We start from the raw sequence: 21,873 nt of genomic DNA on the forward strand, positions 1-21,873 counted from the left end.
CTCCCCCCAGAAGCCATAGGGGCTGTAGATGCTCTGAGATGCATTTTAAAGCATTTCCCAACCTTTTAATCCAGCAGTGGCCTAAACAAAAATCATGAGTATGAAAATGAATTTCAGTCTTATTTTTTTCTTTCAGAGAAGACATAAGTTGTGCCCAAGGCTTAATGTTCAAATCTGACAAAATAGCAGCTCACAATAAAACTAACAAGCCAGTTGTGAGGATACACAGATCCTGTCTGGGAATATCCCGCCAAAACTACAGTCACTTCCTATGCATCCTTCTGGTAAATGATGAAGGCAGAGGTTCAAATCGCAACAGTCATGTATTTCGACTGACTGCTGAAATTCATATACATAGCATGCCTCCTCACTCCTCAGTCCTTACGACCTACGGTAACCACCTGTATACATGCCTGTTTGATTGTGAGGAAAGGGAAAACAAATAATGATTGCAGTAATGTACTCTACTTTGTTGCTTCTAGGCAGTACACTGCGTCTACAGGAGCTAAGGTAACTTTCTTTGTACACCTCTGAGGTCTGTTAGAAAAGTAAAGGAAACAATGACCATACAATCTACAGCCCTTCCCCCACATGTAACCTACAGCAAATTTCTGTGCACAAATATCTAAGCGGGGTTGGGTTTAGAATGGATGCAGCTGAGAGCAGAAGTCATCAGTTTTATCCTAACAGGGTCATATCATAGCCCTGTTCAGTTTAAAGAGCATAATCAGAGAATTAAAGCATTTTTTCCTCTTTTCCCCCCAACCAAAAACAGCTTTTGTGGGTGTCCCACAAAGTCAAGGATGATTAAGGGAGCCCCCTCTATCCATTTATCAGTCTGGGGATTGGGGGGGGGGGGCACCAGATTCCTAAAAGATCTGTCTGAATGTTCTGTGACATATTTTATGCCTTACTTTTGAAATATAATTACTTGTTATCTGCATTTTTACTGATATCCAGAATTATGTGTGTGTCCTGGCATTATTGGATGTGTGCATTGATAAAAATCTGTGATATTTGTTACACACACATACACATGCATGCATGTGCAGATAAGTCACAGCAATACTAGTTTTGTGCTTATTTCAGCAAATAGTAGTATATTGTGTAACATTGGTACTGCCACACCAGATCAGTGACTGTTGTTTAGCAGTCTTCAAACAGTAAGTCATTCTTATTCACCTCCATGAGGAGTAAATGAATACCTGTCACTCTCCCTGATTTCACAGATATTCCCTGATTTTGCCTTATAATTTTGCTCTGTCCTAATAAATTCAGTCTTTAGATTTTTCTACTTCTTACTGGCCAAAAATGCATGTTGATGCAAACTGTATTATTCTATTAACTTTTTAAGTGAATTAATAGTAATATCTAAAATGTGTTCCTCATTTTTAGCCTTTATTCTGCTATTATTTTTTGCATTGAGCAGAATTCTTCAGCAAAGACTTTGAGAATTACAGCATCCAGTGTTCTGCTGGTATTTGCAAAGCTCCCTGAAAAAGAAACCATCCCCGAAGGTCAGAAGCATCAGCTCTTCTTAAAAATCCAAAATGTGCACTGAGATCAGCTCTGGGCTGCTGATCTCTCTAGTGCTTATTTTGCTCATGTTCTTTACCAGCTTTATCCTAACGGGGTCATATCAGGTTAAAAGGTGTAACTGAAAATTAATACATTTTTTCTCCTCATTTTTCCCCAACCAACAGCAGCTTTTGAGGGGCCCCCACACAGTCAAGTATGAATAAGGGGTCCCCCTGTAACCTCAGGTACTGCAGGTACCTAAAGCTGGCTATGTTGTTAGTTATAGTGAAGAGGATGTCCACCAAACCAGGAGCATTATGTCAGCGGTAAAATATCTAATGGAACTGTAAACCCTTTTACTTGCTAAAACACTGTTACTATAACTAAAGATCTTTGAATTTTGAAGGTGATATAAATAAGTTATTATTACTCACCTGGTTTATTAAGTACACAAGACTGCTGTACTAGTTTTTGTTGGTTTGACAGACTTGTTACAAAATATCAAGATAAGATAACTTGTTGTGGTTGGGGGAGCCCCACTGACCACAGGGTTCACTGGTGCCTAAAGCTGGCTAGGGCTTTACTAGTTCCTTAACTATTTCTGTGATGTTCACCCCCACCTTTTTTTCTATTTCATATTTGTTTATACTTTGGTAACCAGGAAAGTCAACTGGTCCCAAGACCCTTTTCAGATGTGACTCGGGCTACACTGGCAAAGATAATAACAAGTCGAGTTAAACTATAGGAGACGGTGGAGTTTTCCTTTAGGTTTGGAAATTAATGTCCCAAGCTCATTTTGTGACTTAATTTAGATAGGGAGATGATTCCAAGTGGCTGGACTGAATCTGTAAAAGGCTTTTTCACCTAAAGGGTGGATCTTACGCTTTAGTTTGGCTCACACATTAATAGGGAGTTTTTTAGGGGAGGACAGTGAACCGAATTAAGTAATTTGAAAGTCAATGATGAGACTGCTGTGCATTGAACAGGTGGCCATTTGCAGTGCCACAGCTGGATCATCTAGTGCCTGGTGCCACAGCTGGATCATCTAGTGCCTGGTGCCTGTCCCTGATACAACACCCTACCCCACCCCACCCCTTAGCTAGTCAAGTGAAGCAAAAAAAAAAGACTGGCTTTTACTGTAGAAAACCAATTGATGCATTTGTACCAATTGGTTTGTACAAAATGTCTTCTTACACTAGAGACAGACTCGCTGCCACCAAAAATCAAAATAAAGGTCTACACCTAGCCAGTCAGTACATTTGTACCAGCCTGTTTGTACCAATCGGCTTCATACACTATGGCCAGATCTACGTCCCCACTGCAAGAACAAAAAATGTTTAATGAATATGAAGTGCTGAAGTGCCTTTCTGTACTGGCATTAAGAAATACTGATCCATGAAAAAACAATGGAGGAAATGCACTGCTCCATCACACCCTCTAACACTTTGCACCTGGGGGGTGCCCCTTTGCCCCACCCTTGCTACCTGTCTGGTTTGAATTTGGGTACTAGATTATAGTGGTGGATTTGGTTTCCACTGAGCAGTGCAAATCTCCAGGTCTTGTTAAATTCTTCTTAAATTCCTTGAATGTTGATGCCTAATTGGAGACACAAAGGGAGAAATGTTTATTCAGTGAAGAACAAAAAGAAAAAAGGACCGGCTTTTACTGTAGAAAGCCAGTTGACACATTTGTACCAATTGGTTTGTTCCAAACGTCTTCCTATACTAGACACAGACTCACTGCCCCCCAAGCTTTTTATCTGAAGAGCAAAACAAAATAAAGGACTTCACCTAGCTAATCGGTACATTTGTAACAGCCTGTTTGTACCAATCAGCATTTCTGTGTTAAATTTGTCATTCTGTATACATGTACAATGCATTCTGATAGACTCTGGTGATACTTTTGCATGCAGTAGTGAAAAGTACATGGGAAATTCAATAGCAAAGTGTTTGTTGAGACAGAGTCCTGTTAATATTTTTCTCTACATATGGGGAAAATGAAAAGGATAGATCTCGAACAACTCCAAGGTATTTCTGTTCAGTAACAATTGGGATAATGATACTTGAGGTGTCCTTTAGAATGATAGGTGGGAATGCTTTCATTTTTTGAATAATACTGAAGAACATAAGGCTGGACTTGCTGGCATTAATAATGAGCTTTTTGTCAGTTACTAGGTGCAGACAGAGGACAAATTGGTTTGTTTATTATTTTGGCGAGCTGAATGGATTTATTTGATTCTAGAAGTAAGATATCATCAGTTAAAAGCATTATGTTCAGCTATTGGAGGTCATAGGTGAGGTTATTAATAACAGAATGAGAGAGGCCCTAGGTCAGAGCCATGTGTTTAAGTTCTAGAAACAGAGACAGAATTGTTAGAGAGCACCCAGAAGGTTCTATCTTTCAGATACTTTTGGAAACCTATTACTGCATATGCCACAAAGTTAATTCTTTGTAGTTTTAATTAATAGACATGCATGAAGGCAAGTTCCTATTTTAAATAAAATCAGATAAAATTAATTAGGTAATACCAGGTGCAGAACGCTTTTCATTAATGTATAAGGGACTTGGCATTTACAGGATATACCCTGAGAATACTTACTATAACTGTGCATAAGTATTACAGGCAGTATTATCACTTTTAATTAAAATGCATTTAACCAGTAATAATATCATTACTTTTAATTAATATCCACCTCACATATGGAGCTGTAGCATACTCAGATCTGGGGTGCTGTATCTTGGAAGCATTAAGGTGAAGTGGCAGAACTTTACAATCATGTCCCACATTTAAAACTAACAATAATGGCATGGTCTATCATAATGCATTGTACATGTGTGCAGAATGATAAAATTAACAAAAAGCTGCGGTGGTGGTGCTGTGGTAGCATTGTCGCCTCACAGCAAGAAGTTGTCCTGTTTGATTCTTGGCTAGAGCGTCATCTGTGTGGAGACATGCGTGAATGAGCGTACCTTCGTTGAAGGTTGTGCGCCAGGGTCGGCAACTCGGAACATAAAAATCCACTGCCAATCATTAGCGGACCAGAGTTCCGCTGTGGCGACCCCTAACCGGGAAAAGCCGAAAGTACTTTCCAATCAGCACAAAATGGTGCCATCTGTCTTGCAATCTGTACAAGGGGAAAAGTGTTTAATTCAAGCTCACAGTCTGCTAACTGCACTAGATTACATCAGGTACCTTGTTGGCTAGGCTTACTTAGGCCCTTGGGCCAATAGCCTAGTACCTACCTATGTACCTATGAGGTAGTAGCATCTAAGAGGAAATGTAATTAATGGCACAAACTCTCATTGAGAAACTCAGCCTAACTACCAACAATGAGTACAATCTTTAGTTGCAGTCATCCTAAGCAATGTAAAAGTAGCACTGTTTCATTCTCTCTCTTAACTTCACAATTGAAAAAAATGCATGCATAGCTCACAATGTCATTGCTCATAAATCAGGAACCAAAGCCAAAAATAATGAAGAACTGTTAGCAGTAGTCACAGACTAAACTACAATGATTCTGCTAGATTAAGGCCTAAGCATATGAGATGAAAACAGTTTATATATATATATATATATATATATATATATATATATATGTGTGTGTGTGTGTGTGTGTGTGTGTGTGTCTATATAAAGTATGTTTTGATTTTGGTATCCTAATTAAAAAAGTAACATTTATTATTTAAGGAATGAAGAACAGGAAAAGGTTTTAATCTTTGAGATCTGATATAATATAATATTACACCTCCCATGCACCCAAACTGTCAAACAGCTCAAGAAGAGCTGACTAAAAGACAAGTTTGGGTAAAAAGCCCTTCAGAGCTTTACTGCCAGCAGAAGAGGGAGGCTGAGCTCTGAAAGGACTATGCTAGGAACAACAAAACATAAATGCCCACACTCTGGTGAAACAAATACACCAAAAAAACAAGGGGGTGGAGGGCATGAGCAGCTACATACACAACTTGTAGACTTTTTCTAGAATCTAGGACAGAAGCTGGTGTTAAAAAATGGATAATTAGTAAGGCATATAAAATACTGCATGATAACTATAGGAATCAATCAGAGGAGGTTAGAAAGGATTGGGAACAAAGACTGGATAAGCAATTCACAAAGAAATGATTGAAGAATATATGTATGACTCTCAAATATGCATCAAAGTCTAAAAGATTTAGGATATTTAGAAGTGTTTGCATAGGTATTTTATACCACAAGCATACCCCAAAGAATTTTTCCTCAGGTATATTGTAAATGTTGGAGGTGTGATGGGGAAGAAAGATGTAAATGGAAATATGTCTTTTAGGAGTATAATGAGTTAGCAAACTTTAAAAATTGCCTGCAGACTACTCTGTCATAAATACTGGACAAATTGGTATAACTATGTAAATGTTTCTTTTGAGCCATGATGCAGAATTGGAATTGCCTAGACATAGTAAGTCCTTGCTAAGTTTAATTCTGGTGGCTGCCAAAAAAGTAATTAGTAGAAAACGGAAATCAAAGTCTAAACTAACCACTCTAGAAGTAATGAATATAGTAAGAGAGATAAAAGAAATGAAAGTGGGATCTTTAGAAAAGGGTAGGAACAAATTGCATAGAAAAAAATGGGAAAAATAGGAACAGTACATACAGAATAATGTTTTGGAGGAGGAATGAGGTTTAAGGAAAGGCAGGAGTTAAATGAGCTGTGTAATGTTTGACTAAATGAAAGTACAGAGGAATATGTGTGATGTATAATGTTTGCAACTGAAAATATGTCAATATGGTTTGTTTTCATTTGACAACAATGTATGACTGCTTATGTCATAAGTCATAATTCAATAACGATGTTTCTCATTTTAAAAACATTTGAAAGCAGAAGTCTCTGAAGCTTTATTTTCATTTGCCAAAAAACAAGTGTGTCATAAAATTAATTCCTCAGCATATCACAGACATGTTAGACAAGTGAGTTAAAGCTGTGACACGTTATTAAAATAAAGCATACATTTTACCTCTATACAGTCATATAATAGTAACATTATAAACTAGTTTGTATACAATTGAACTTACTGACCCTTCAGTTTGGCATTGCAGTTCAAAAGCCTTACGATAAATGATGCACATTTGTGTCCCATATATGGTATAATGTGTACGCATGATAAATATATATAGCTGTGTTCCATATATGGTATAATGTGTACGCATGATAAACATATATAGCTGTGTTCCATATATGGTATAATGTGTGCGCATGATAAACATATATAGCTGTGTTCCATATATGGTATAATGTGTACGCATGATAAACATATATAGCTGTGTTCCATATATGATATAATGTGTACGCATGATAAACATATATAGCTGTGTTCCATATATGGTATAATGTGTACGCATGATAAACATATATAGCTGTGTTCTATATATGGTATAATGTGTACGCATGATAAACATACATAGCTGTGTCCCATATATGGTATAATGTGTACGCATGATAAACATATATAGCTGTGTCCCATATATGGTATAATGTGTACGCATGATAAACATATATAGCTGTGTTCCATATATGGTATAATGTGTACGCATGATAAACATATATAGCTGTGTCCCATATATGGTATAATGTGTATGCATGATAAACATATATAGCTGTGTCCCATATATGGTATAATGTGTATGCATGATAAACATATATAGCTGTGTTCCATATATGGTATAATGACAGTAGTTCTCTCATGCATTTAATGCTTGCAGTTCTGAATCAAGCTGAATTACATGCAGTTTGGCATATAGTTTAATATTTAGTTGATTAATTGATTGGATATTTCAAATAAATTAAGTATACCAATATAGACAGATTAGACAGATAGATGGTCACTAGTCAAATCAACCCCACTGCAGCCATATCATGAGGCTAAGCCCCAACACCCCAGACTATATATATATAAACCAACCCTGTGATTACAGAAAGTCAGACACAAGAGAATAATTGTGGAAAGAATAAACACTCACCTTCTCAATTTTCTCAGAGTCTCACCATCATGTATGACAAGATCCCAATTATCTTTCAGGTTTGACATTCCGAGCATTAATCAGCTACCCAGTGACAAGGTACATGAAACTATTTTTGTTATGGCATTTAAACCTTTATGTTCTAATATGACTGCCTGTCAAATTTCCTGGTTATATAGAAAGCTGAAGTCTATAACACTTCCTCTGTCTGTGTTAACATCTCTGGTTTGAAAACAGATTTGGGATTCAAGGCTTTCACCATGGCAAAAATCAAGTGGTGCATTATTCTATTCCTTTCCCGGAGAACGGGGCAGCTAACTGCCATTTTCCTGCAGTAATAGGTAGTTCAGATCACTACAAATATGCTACACATTCAGTAGATGTCAATGTTCTAGGTGAACTATAATAGAAGTTCAGACTTGCATTACTAGCTGGTGCATGCATTCATCAGTCTAGTATTCTACAAAAAATAGGTTGGTCGCTTACAACTGAAAGAACAACTCTACTTCTGTGATCCCTGATATGTGAAATATTAAAACTAGGATATGACTCCCCAAGAAGAAAGCTCACACTAAGACAACAGGTATACACTTTAAGGACACACACCTTCATGCTGAACAGCCCACCTTTCAAGACTGTTATAGGCAAACGTCTTCTCTCCAAGATAAATGCAGCACTATGGAATAAGCTTCCTCCTGAGATTAAGTCTAAAGAATTCCCCCAAGATTTTAAATATACATTATATAATACATCAAAGAAGTAAGCTACAACTGTTTTAGGGGGATGGGCTAAAATAGCATTACTCTCTGTGTGAAGCCTGTGCACTGGCCTAGTAATTAAGGAGCCCCAATCCTCACCACTAGCACCAAGTGAGGGGCGTGCACATGGGGAGATTACAACTACACACATATTAAAATACAATTTCTCTTAAGAGCACACAGAGATCACAGTCAGTCTGGGGCTCTCTTCTCCCTTTCTCTCCAAATCCCCAATAAGACGCCCCACTGGCACAGCAATAAGGGCCAGATCTCTGCCTAGTGTTAAAGCTAAACCTCCACCACCCTCTCAGTCCAACTAGTGCTTTGTGTCCCTGCCCAAGTAGCTGACACACACACATTTTAAGATTTGATTTATATGCAAACACACAGGCACTCCTGGGGAAGGCTGGCACAGGTTCTCCAGCTGTGTCCCCTTTCTGCCCAGACTATAAGGTAGTACCGGCTGCCATCAACCACTAATATCAGCTACTATAAGGCCTTTCCCAAAGGGTGACCAATTTCTCTGTGTAATATTACTGTTATCCAGATAGTGAGTGTGCCGAACAGCAAGACTATTGGAGTGACTTGGACATTATCACCAAATACATGCAATGTACTCTATGAGTTTAATTATCTCTACACAAAACAGCCACAGTTGAAAGGTTTAAAATATTTAATAATAAATAATAAAAACACAAGACAATACTCATCAATTCAACACAGTGTTAATTAAGAGTTCAGAAATCACAGGAACTTTAAACAATATGGTAGGATAGTCTGACATAAATATAGAAACAACTAGACTAATCTGGCTAAATTCCTATCTAACTCTAAGAGAAACTATGTCCTAAATAACTTTACTTATAAGGCAAAGTGCAGGTGAGTTGTTGTCAGCTTCAGACAAAATCCAAAATGCTCCATCTTTCTCTCTGAGAAAGTCTTAAATTGATGATACCCAGTACTGCTGAGTAATTTCACATGACATCATTTTTATCACTTCTACTTTAGTTCCCAGGCTAACAGAAACTCAAAATTTATATTTCTTTGTAAGCTGCAACTGGCCAGGAAGCCACAGCAATACAAGACACGTTTACATGCAAGCTCTGTCTTAATAAAAAAAGAAAGAATTTGCTAGCCCAGATATTCTGTCTCTGAGCTTGAGATCAAATACAGTTGTAATTCTTTACTTAGCTTTCTTCTAGCAGGGTGGACTGTGGTTACATTTTTGAAGTTCAGCATATAACACAGTTTCCTTACATTTATAGAACAAGCATGTGGATTATATTAATATTTACAATGACATAGAATTATCTACACAATTCTATATAGCTAGGCTGGCAGCCTTCACATACCCCCCCCCCCCGGGAGAAATCAAGCTAGTTCTTCAAGTGACCTTTGAGAAACATTGCTTGAGAGGGTTAGGTCTATCTGAGCATACCTTACCCCATTCCCTGTCTTGAGAGGCCATCTGCGTTGGTGTTGCTAACCCCACTGTGGTGCTGCACTGACATATCATATGCTTACAACCCAAGGCTCCATCTTAGCAACTTGGCATTTTGCTGGCTGGCTCGGTCTAACCATCTTAGGGGATTGTGATCTGTAGCTATAGTGAATTTCCTTCCATATTAAGGCTGAAGTTTCTGCAGTGTCCATACCATGGTTGGACATTCCTTTTCTACAGCTGCATAGCATTCCTCTCTGGGTTGGAGCCTACAACTGAGATAAACCACTGGGTGCTCTTCTCCCTCTGAAACAATCTGGCTAAGTACAGCTCCTACACCATGCTTCAAAGCATCCACCTGCAAACAAATTATTTGCTGTAATCTGGACTGGCTAACACAGGGGGGGTCCTCTCAAAGGTTCTTTAAGCTTCTGGAATGCCTGCTCACATGCTGTGGTCCACACTACTTTATCTGGCCTGTTTTTCCTTGTCAGGTCTGTGAGGGGAGCAGCTATGGTACTATAACTGGGGACAAACTGTTTGCAGTACCTTGCTCTCCCTAAGAATGCCCTCACCTGCTTTTTGGTAACAGGTGCAGGCCATGTCTGAATGGCTTCCACTTTGGCAGGTTCTGGCCTGATCTTACCACTCCCCACTCTATGTCCCAGGTAGAAGACCTCTGCCATACCCACCTGACATTTGCTCGGCTTAATGGTCAACCCTGCCCTTTGTAGTCTGCCCAGCACCTCCCTGACATGGTGAAGGTGCTCTTGCCAGGTATGGCTGTAGATGGCATTATCATCTAGGTAAGCAAGGGCAAACCATCGTGCTCCTGCTAGGATATGATCTACCAGCCTCTGGAAAGTCGCTGGGGCATTTTTTATCTCAAATGGCATGCTTGTGAACTCATACAAGCCAAAAGGAGTCACAAAGGCTGACCTCTGTCTAGCATTGGGAGTCAAGGGCACCTGCCAGTAACCCTTGGTAAGATCAATGGTGGTAAGATACTCAGCATCACCAAGCTGCTCTAGGGCTTCATCTGTCCTAGGCATGGGGTAAGCATCTGACTTTATGTGACTATTTAATTTCCTATAGTCCACACAGAACCTGGTGCTGCCAATCTTCTTTAGCACCAGCACCACTAGGGAGGCCCAGGTACTGTTGGACTCTTGAATTACCCCTAGTTCCAACATTTCCTGTATCTCCTCCCTCAGAGTCTGATTGACTCTCTCAGGCACCCTATAAGGGACCTGCCTAAAAGGCCTTTGGGATCCTGTATCCACCTGGTGCAGCACCAGGTGGGTGCACCCTGGTTTCCAATGAACATGTCTCCAAACTCCTGTAACACTGCTCAGATTTCTCAAACCTGGGTAGGAGATAGCTGTTGGGACATTGCTACCCCTTCCACTGAGGTGCCAGTCTGAGCCTCACTGAGATCAAGTCACCAGATCTCCCTCAGACTCTTCCTGCAATCCACTGCAAATACTCAGCACAAGGGCCTCTCTATCATGGTAAGGTTTCATCATGTTAACATGGTACAAAATGTGCCCCTGCCTCCTGTCTAGCAGTTCTACCATGTAGTTAACATCACTTACCCTTCTTACCACCTTTTAAGGTCTCTCCCACGCTGACTCCAGCTTGTTATGTCTGACAGAAATGAAATCCATTACCTGCTGCCCTACAGCATACTCTCTAACTTGAGCATTCCTGTCATAATAGACATTTTTCTGCTGTTGGGCTTCTGCCAGGTTCTCCTAGGTGAAGCAATGAGTTCCCTGAGCCTTATCCTGAGGTTTAGGACAAATGCCAGAACAGACTCCTTGTCAGATTTACACTCACCCTCCCTCTCATCTCAAATTAAATCTAGAGGCCCCCTCACGCTATGCCCATACAACAACTCAAAGGGTGAAAAACCTGTGGATTCCTGGGGATCCTCTCTGTAAGCAAACAACAGATGGGGCAAATATTTGTCCCACTCCCTCTTAAACTGGTCTGCAAATGCCCATAGCATGGATTTGAGTGTAGAGTTTAACCTCTCATCAAGAACATTAGTCTGGGGATGGTAGGGGGTGGTCTTCAGGTGCTTCACCCCATAGTACTTTCACAGACAAGCCAGCAGGTCTGACATGAAATTGGCACCTCTGTCAGTCAGTATTTCTTTTGGGAAACCTACCTTGCTGAAAATGTCTAACAAAGCATTTACCACCTTTTCTGCCTCAGTGGAGGACAAAGCCATTGCCTCAGGGTATCTTGTAGCACTATCTACTACCACTAGGATATACATTTTCCCTGTGGAATTTGGAGTACTCAGAGGCCCCACAATATCCATAACTACCCTCTGAAATGGCTTCTCAATCACAGGCAAAGGCATAAAAGGAGTTCTCACCTTGTCTCCTGCCTTGCCTACATTTTGGCACTGCTCACGCATCCTGTAGTACCATGTACATCCCTGGAAATTCCAGACCAATAAAAGTTCTGCATAATACATCTCTTTGTACGTTTTATGCCCATATGACCTGCAAAGGGAATATCATGGACTATGGCTAGAAGTGCCAGATGGTAGGCTCTAAGCACTACCAACTGCTGTATTCTCTCACTTTCTAGCCCTCCCTCAGGGGTCCACTCTCTATACAGTAACCCTTTGTCCCAGTATACAGATTCCCCCTTCCCTTGAGAATCAGGTGCCTCACTAGCTACCTGACTCAGACCTCATAATGTAGGGTCTGAGAGCTGAGCTTGTCTCAACTCTCTCTTTGTAACTCTTCCCAACTCCCCTTGCACAGGAAGTTTGGCATCCTCTGAAAGTGGTGCCTCACTGTCAGCCTGGGTACTACTACTCACCTCTACCTTTGCAGTCACTCTGTCCAAGGGAACATCAGTACTCACAAGCAGCTGTGGCTAACCTTCAGTCTCACTGCTACAGGGTATCTCCCTTCCTGAAGTAACCACCTCACCACTCCTGACTGCAAGTGTGCAGTCTGTCTGGGTCTCCCCCAGGCTACCAGACCCACATGCTTGTCTCCAAGCCTGACTGTGTGTAACTAAACATATGGTACTGCCTTATCAAAATCCTTCCCTATCAGGACATCTGAAGGATGGTAATTTGGTACACCTGTTGTCTTAAGACAACCTACTATTGGCATTTTGTCTTTCCCATTTACTGGTTCCCTCACCTTTTGTTCCCCACCTTGCCTCCATGGACATCTATATACCACATGGCCCCACTGGTTGCATTCAAAACATTTAACCCTATGTCCTGGACATGTACCTGGACTAGTGGCTTCCCCTGCTACTGGCAGATTCTGTTGGGGCAGTCTGGGCTGCCCATCATTGGTTCCTTTAGATCCAAGAGCAGCACTGGGTGTCCCTTTTCTGTGCAGTGATGCCCTTCTTGCTAGGTATAGGTCTCCCTTCTTCCCCAACTCATCTGAAGTAGCACATTGTCTATCAACTAACCAGATCCTCATGTCCTCAGGCAAAGTGCTAAGGGTTTGCTCCCTCACCAAAATGTCTGCCAGCCCTTCAAAAGTGGTGACCTGACATCCATTTATCCACCTATGAAAATAAGTATTTAGTTCAGCAACATATTTACACACGCTTTCATCTGCCTTGTATCTATGCTCATGAAACTATTTCATAAAAGTTTCAGATGGTAGCTTAAAAAATTCTAACAAACAATTCTTAATAGCAGTATAATCAAAAAATTCACAATCAGACAATTTAGACAGCACAGTTACCTTTACCATGGAGAAAGGGGGTCAGGAACCGTACCCAGTTCCTTTGGTCAACATCATACTGTTTACATACCCTCTCAAACACATGAATGAAATGATCAGAATTATCCCCCTCTGTAAACTGCAGAAGAAATGTATTGACCTTTTGTGCTTCTGGAGTCCGGTTACTTCCTCCCCCATTACCTCCATGACTCTGGCGAAGAGTCAGCATCTACTTTTTGTGCTGCCTCTGCCTCTCCTTTTCCTCAGCTTCCAGGCGTAGCAGTTTCTCATTCTCCTCAGCCTGTAGACATCTCAGTCTCTCTGCTGCTTCTGTTTCCAAAGGCCTGGCCTCCAACTCAAGTCTCTTTAGCTCCAGATGGATTTTTAAGTCCTCTGCAGAAAGGTTGAGCTGTCCATTCTCTGAGTGTTGTACATCTCCACAGCCAGTCTGATCACCCTCCTGGTTGCTATTCTTTGTTGCAGCTGGGACCAAAGCTGCAATCATGTCTGCTTTAGTCAGGTTTCCATGCACCAGGCCTTTAGCCTGTCAAATCTCAGCCAAATGGCTCCTTGTCAGCTTACCATACTCTTCTGGTGACATGCTTGCCTGCTCCCCCTGACTAACTAAGGTAACAAAAGAAATAAAACAATTGTGATCCGAACTCTGAATATTCACTGCATGGCTGATTTAGAGTACAAAAACACCTTCAGTGATCACTGTACACAAGCTACAGGATTTCACTATCCACACCACTACAAACCAATTAGTATGTGATGTGGCTAACTCACCACTATCAACCAATTAATATTTGATGTGGATATCCCACCACTGCCAAACAATTAATATCTGATGTGGATATCCCACCACTGCCAAACAATTAATATGTGACACCCACACACTGGCCCAGTAAACAATATGCCTCAATCCTCACCACTAGCACTAGTGAGGGGCATGCACATTGGGGGATAACAAGCATACACACAGTAAAGTACAATTTCCCTTAAGAGCACACAGAGATCACAGTCAGTCAGGGGCTGGTTTCTCCCTTTCTCTCCAGATCCCCAATAAGACTCCCCACTGACACAGCTATAGGGTCTAGATCTCAGCCTAGTGATCAAGCCATAATTTCCAGCACCCTCTCTGTCCAACCAGTGCTTCATGTCCCTGCCCAAGTAGCAGATATGCACACACTTTAAGGTTTACTTTATATACAAACACACAGACACTCCTGGAGAAGGCTATCACAGGTTCTCCAGCTGTGCCCCCTTTTTGCCCAGACTATAAAGTAGTACCAACTGCCACAAACCACTAATATCAGCTATTATAAGGCCCTTCTCAAGGAGTGACCAATTTCACTGTATAATATTACTGTTATCCAAATAGTGAGTGTGCTGAACAGCAAGACTATTGGAGTGGCCTGGACAGTATCACCAAATACATGCAATGTACTCTAAGAGCTTAAATTATCTCTACACAAAACAGCCACAGTTGAAAGGTTTAAAATATTTAATAATAAATAATAAAAACACAAGACAATACTCATCAGTTCAACACAGTACTAATCAAGAGTTCAGAAATCACAGGAACTTTAAGCAATATAGTAGGATAGTCTGACATAAATATAGAAAACAGCTAGACTAATGTGGCTAAATTTCTATCTAACTCTAAGAGAAACTATGTCTTAAATAACTTTACTTACAAGGCAAAGTGCTAGTGAGTTGTTGTCAGCTTCAGACAAAATCAAAATGCTCCATCTTTCTCTCTGACAAAGTCTTAAATTCATGATACCCAGTACTGCTGAGTCATTTCACATTACATCATTTTTATCACTTCTCCTTTAGTTCCCAGGCTAACAGAAACTCAAAATTCACATTTCTTTGTAAGCTGCACTTAACTAGGAAGCCACAGCAATACAAGACACTTTTACATCTAAAATTTAGTAATTATCTCTGTCTTAATAACAACAGAAGGAATTTGCTAGCCCAGACATCCTGTCTCCGAGCTTGAGCTCAAACACAGTTGTAATTCTTTACTTAGCAGCTTTCTTCCAGCAGGGTGCACTGTGGTTACATTTTTGAAGTTCAGCATATAACACAGTTTTCTTACATTTATAGAACAAGCCTGTGGATTATATTAATGACACAACAACAACAAAATGACAGAATTATCTACAAAATTCTATATAGCTAGGCTGGCAGCCTTCACACTCTGCACCAGCACATGCCTGCTTTGCATGACTATTCCTGTCACTTTAAACTGTACTGTTTTCCATATACTTGGGAAGTGTTGCTGTGTATCACTTGTTTTAACTCTTTAACAACCACTCCTTTGTCAACTTAAACTGCATATATTGATTCACATTCAAGTATAAGGAACTTCTGTTATGAACTTGATAAATATCATGTACTGTTTTTTTGACCACTTTGTATTTCCCAGGTCATGACTTTAAAGGGTGTTTGACCAGCCCACGTACTTGGTTAACAAATAGGAAACAAAGAGATAAAATATGTTACCTCAGTTGGTCACACAAGCAGTTCTAGACGCACTATTCTTATATATAGCAGAATAATTGGGGAAAATGCCACTATGATATCCATTGACTTGGGGAAGTCCTCTGAGAACATAAGAATAATGATACAAATATTCACATGCAGCACTAAGGTGATGGGGCCAGGAAAGGAGAAGGGGAGAAGAGGAAGACAGAAGCTAATACAGAATTCAGGAGAACAGATAAAAACTTCCCTACATTAACTTAGTTTTGTACAGGCAGCTCTGGTGAAAGTTTCTTACATAAACTTAGTTTTGTGCAGACAGAGCAGGCAGTGATGGCTTTTACCTAATGTACAAGCTAGAAAATCAATTTCAAGTAGATTTGAAAATGTAGTATAGTCTTATGTAGGGCAGTTTTGTATATTAATAAAGCAGTTTTACTTCTGGAAGTTCAGAAAACTGTCACAAACAAAAAACATGGATACTGTTCTTGTTTCTGTTGAGATTATAGAAGATAATAGATAATTATTATTTTTAATTATTTAGAAGTAGACCGACATGAATGTTCTTAAAAGTTATAGAAGGAAATTGGCCAACACTTTTGTCAACACAAGGATTCAATTAAAAAAATAATAATATCATGTGATAGATTAAAAGTTAAGCGTACAATGTGGTTCAGTTATGCAGAAAATTACAGGGGCTGGACCAGGTAAAGTTAATGCAATCTTTTTTCAAGCTGCAAGCCTACAAAAGCAGAAACCTAAGCAAAAAGTCTTGTTCATGGCTTGAACTTTTATACGGTACTGATGTCATCATAAAGCTGTAAATGTTTATTAATAAGTTATGTTTTGTTCTACTAAATACTCCAAAATGACAGGATGACATTTTGTTTTGCAGCCAAGGTTTCCTCTTCCCCCACTACACTCTGCTCCCTGACAATATGCCATGACATGCCATCTGTGCAATTCCTTTTATGTCAGTCTTCTGTTATTATAGCAAAACCCTGTATCAGTGCTTTCTTTGAGCTGAAGACACTGTAGCAATATATTTTTTTTAAATACATTTTTTGTTAGTTGTAAATTCCAACAAAGGATTCTTTAATCCTTTTCTCGTTTCAGATCAGCAGCTTTTATAAAAGCTAAATATGTTTTACTTGCAAACGCCCTTTCCCTAGTCATGCATCGCTTCAGTTATGTGAAAAGTTACCTGTCATTCCAGACTTGTGTTGCCCATTCACCTGAGAAGAGCAGGTCACACTAACAGAAATGAGCCAAATGACATATCAGGTACTGACAAAAGGAAATAATGTGAGACTTTTTAGAAGGACAAATTGCTTACATATTGATTACAAAATTAAATATTGTCAGAAAGCAGAGTAAAAGATCTTTAAAATCAAGTAAGAAGTTACTGTACTTTATAGTGAATAAATAGTTGATGTGAATGTTGTCCTTTAAGTAGGACAGTTCACATATCTGGTACCACAAAAAAATCAAATGTTTGTATACATTACCCATGACAATGCCTCAGCAGGTAGACATTCACTTTGATGCAAGGCATTTTATAGCTTAGTGGGTATCAGCTTACATGCAACTCAATAGGCTGATGACAGTCTGGATGAAAACAACTTTCTTATTGCCAAGTAAACATGGTCATGTACATACATGTCTGTAATCATATATTCATCTTTTATGCAGTATTAATGTTTCTACATCACCCTAAGTTATAATTATTTAATCCTATGGTTTACCCCTGAAACAGCATGTTGGGCAGATATTCTGATGCTATTTTATTTTTAATATAGGATGTCTTCCCAAAACGATCTAGTTCTGCCATTCCTTATCTTCTTTGGGGATGATCACTTTAACATTAAGTCATATTTGGAGTTACCCACTTTCTATTTCACATGCCATAGCTGAATGTTCTGGCTGTTCACATGTCTCTGACAGGACCAATGCTGCTCTCACACCTGTGAAGGTACATACGTAGGTGGCATGAGACTGCCATACAATGCTGGCATTGTAATTCACTTACAACAGTTCTCATTGCCTGAGTACTGGTGGTCTCTCACCAGTCCATTAGACTTTTTTTCAAGTGCATGTTTGATCAGCTTAACTATATATTGTGTTTACAAGAGACTGTCTTCAAAGATAAAGAAAAAAATGTGTACATGACATCAAATGAAGTAAAGTTATGTCTTCTTTCCATAAATCAATTACTATGATTGTGGTAGGTAAATTGCATCAAATGATTACCGGGCCAGTGTTTGTTCTGTTTAGGGCGCATGAGCACAAACGTGAGACTTTTGGCATCTGTTTACAGTTTAGCAAAATTACTAAAGTAATAGGATTAAAGCTTATTTCTCCTTATTTAAATAATACATACTTAAAGCCCTATAAAAAGCATTCAAAAAGGAGGATTCCAAACATAAATGTTGCATACAGCAAGCAAGCAAGAGATGGGGAAAGAAAGTGAAAGGACAGGAGAGAAAGGAAAGGTCAGAAAACCTAAGACCTAAAAATCAAAGGAGATAGCTTCAGAGGCATCTAAAAGGTCCTCTACCACCTTCTCAGAGGAGTCATTCATCTACACTGATAGGTTCAAAGACAGGCATCTCTATCTTACAAAGACAAACATTTGGACCGTTTCTCCCTGGGTCTCTGCTGAAAATTGGCTTTGTTCCATGTCGGACTTTCCTGGTAAACAAATATTAAATAAAAATAAATTAATAAAAATATCTCACTCACAAAAGTAACAGTAGAAAATATCTGGCTTCAAACACTAAAAATAAACACCAAATGCCAATATTTTCATCTGAGACAGACAGAACAATAGTACAAGTCAAAGAATAGCATATCTTTTATGTACAATAGTGGAGAAACTTAAAATAACACATTCTAAAGATGTTCCATAGCCGGCACAACTATTCACAAGTATTTATGTACTGTATTTTCTGTAACTGACCACACAGGATTTCCATGGGAATATTTTAAAACTGTATCCAAACATTAATGTTATATAAAGTAAAATAATAAAACAAAATGTGGACTCAAAGAACTTTTATTATTTTTATTTTATTTATTGACGTTTGTTAAATGGTTTAGTCTAGCTGAGCCAGGGGCCCCTTTTTCAATGGAGACCAGAGGAGAAAAGCTCCAGGAAATTTACAGTCATGTGAAAGATAAACAAATACATGGTGGTCTCATGTACAAGCACGTAACATAAAGATATAAGATGCAGTTCACAGCATAGTACTCTATAATACAATGAAAATCTCATTGCTAAAGTAAACAATATATAAAAGGTACTCTCGGTAGATAAACATAAGAGACATAGCAGTAGAAAAACATTTGTGTTTTTAATGTCAGAGAAAAAAGACAAAGGAGGTGATAGTTTAAATAGAGTAGAAGAGGAGGAAGTGATATAGTTGCCATGTAGGGGCTTGGCATGGGGAGGACCAAGTTTTTTGTAGATGGTATTTTAGTTCTCTTTTAAACTAGTGTTTTTGGGAAATGTTCCTTATATTGAGGCTGAGTGTGTCCCATACACGAGCTACTGAGTATTTGTAAAGGGACTTTCCAATTTCTTTTTAGGTTTGTAGATGTCAAGAAGATGCCTGTCAGTTGTGCAAAGGTGTCGGGGGGGGTGTAGTTGGAGAGAGAGGGGCAGGAAGAGGGAGTATAGAGAATGCAGTGTATGATATGTGATTGAGGAAGTAGTAGTTGGTGAGAGAATTCAGACCATTGAAGTGTCTTAAGGGTGAGACAGTGATGGGAATTGTGGGGAAGGTTTGTGTTAAATCTGGCTATTTTATTGTATGTTCAAATTTGGACAGTAGTGTAGATTAAATATTAGTAAGGATAGGGGCAACGTGTAGTAGCCAAGGTAAGAGGAGTGACTGAGCTAGAGAGAGTTTGGAGGAAGGAGGAAGGAATTTTTGATTTCTGTAAAGTAAACTAAGTTTCTGGTGGGTTTTTTTGTGTACATTGTTGGATATGTAAGTTGAATTTAATTCATCATCGATTATGATGCCTAATAGTTTGGTATGAGGTTCAGCTTTAATGATGGTGTTGTTGAGGGAGGTAATGGCAGAGGACGATTTATGTTGTGCTAGTGTTCTAGGAAAGAAGAGAAGGAATTTTGTTTTTTTTAGGATTTAGTACTAGCTGATTGTCTGAGAGCCATGTTTCAACAGATGAGAAGGTGTCCCGAGTGAGCAGTAAAAGATCAGGAATACCATGGGCAGTGGTGATAAGTGTGGAATCACTGGCATATTTTAATAGTGTTGATAGCATGCCTGCAGAATATAGTTTGTTAGTGAAAACCTTGAACAACAGGGGGCCCAGGATAGATCCTTAAGGAACCCCTGTGTTGACTGGAAGAAAGGGGGAGAAGACAGTTTGCAAGTGAACAAATTGTTGCCTATTGGAGAGGTAGCTGGAGAACCAATTTATAGAGGAGCTAGAGAGATAAAGGTCAGAGAGTTGAGTTAGAAGTTTAGAGTGAGAGACAGTATCAAAGGCCTTAGAGAGATCAAGGATCAGCATGTTGTTGTCATGGGCCGCAGCTACTGTTTGGGTGAAGGAAAGTAGTGCAGTGGCTGTACTGTGGTGGGGCCGAAAACCATGTTGGTGTGAAGTTAGTAGGTTATTGTCAAGCAGGTGTTTGAGTAATTGGTTATGTATGCAATTCTTAAGAATTCTGGAGATACGGAACAGGAGAGCTATGGGCCTACAATTGGAAGGGTCAGTAGAGTTTCCACCCTTGTGTAGTGGGATTGTTACAAAGGATTTCCATATATCAGGGACACAGGCTTTGGTAATGGATCAGTTTATGAGTATGAAGACAGGGTAGGCAATGGAATCTGCAGAAATTTTAAGAAAGTAGGAAAGTAAATTATCAGAGGAGGAGGAGCAAGGTTTGAGTCTGGACAAGAGAGATTTGATGAAGGTGGTGGGAACTGTTTTAAATGAGAGGGTATTGGAAGGAGTTTTGCTGGGGGATTAAGGAGGGTACAGGAAGTATTGTTATTTTGAGTTAGTCTTTGGATTGTTTATATGAAATAGTTGTTCAGAAGAGTGGCTGTTTCAGTAGCTGAACTATGTGGGAAGGGGTTGGGAGTGGTAGGGTTGCAAGGATAAAAAAGTTTATTACTGGTAGTCCACAATTTTTTTGAATTTTTTTATGGGTTAGATTGGGTGAGGTGGAAATAAATTGACTAGTTTTTTTTTACAGGTTTCTAAGCTCTTTGTATTTTTGAAACAGGGGAGGGGATTTGTTTTTGAGCCAGGCTTTCCAGACACTGTCTCTTTTATGCAAAATGGAGCAGGTGTGTTTTGTGAGACAAGGGGCAAAGCTAGATTTTACTCTGATTTTTCTGGTAGGTGCAAGTGAATTAAGTACATCTAGAAATATCTTATTGAAAGAATTTACAGCCTCGTTAAGAGGGAGGTGATGAAGGAAGGGCCAGTTAATGCTAGACAATTTAGAGTTAAAAGTATCTGGATTAAAGTAGGTGAGTTTGTGACATTCTTTACAGAGGTGGTCTTCAGGTGGATACTGGGAGAATCTGTGGATATAGGTAGGGAAATGGTCACTTAAAGAGTTTGGAAGTGTCCCTGGGTTATGATAAAGGTTAGGATCTGAGGTAAGGATCCAGTCTAGGGTGAGTTCAGTAATGGAGTTTTTGTTAGTCCAAGTAGGGGAGGAGATTAGTTGGTGGAAGCCATGAAGACTGAGGCTGAGATTAGGTGATGTGGTTGTAAGTTTAGTCCAGTTTATGTTTAAGTCACCAAGGATAATGGTTTTGTAAGGTACAAATTGAGTGATCCATGAGAGAATGTTCTCAAGGATAGGTATATTGTTCCCTGGAGGTATATAGATAGAAGCTATGGCAAATTTTTTGTGTGAGTTTAGGTGACAGTTTACAATAAGAATTTCAGCAGAATCAAAGCTAGGTACAG

Source organism: Protopterus annectens, chromosome 9.part0 (assembly GCF_019279795.1).
Source record: "Protopterus annectens isolate FY-2018-M chromosome 9.part0, PAN1.0, whole genome shotgun sequence".
NCBI lineage: Eukaryota > Metazoa > Chordata > Ceratodontiformes > Protopteridae > Protopterus > Protopterus annectens.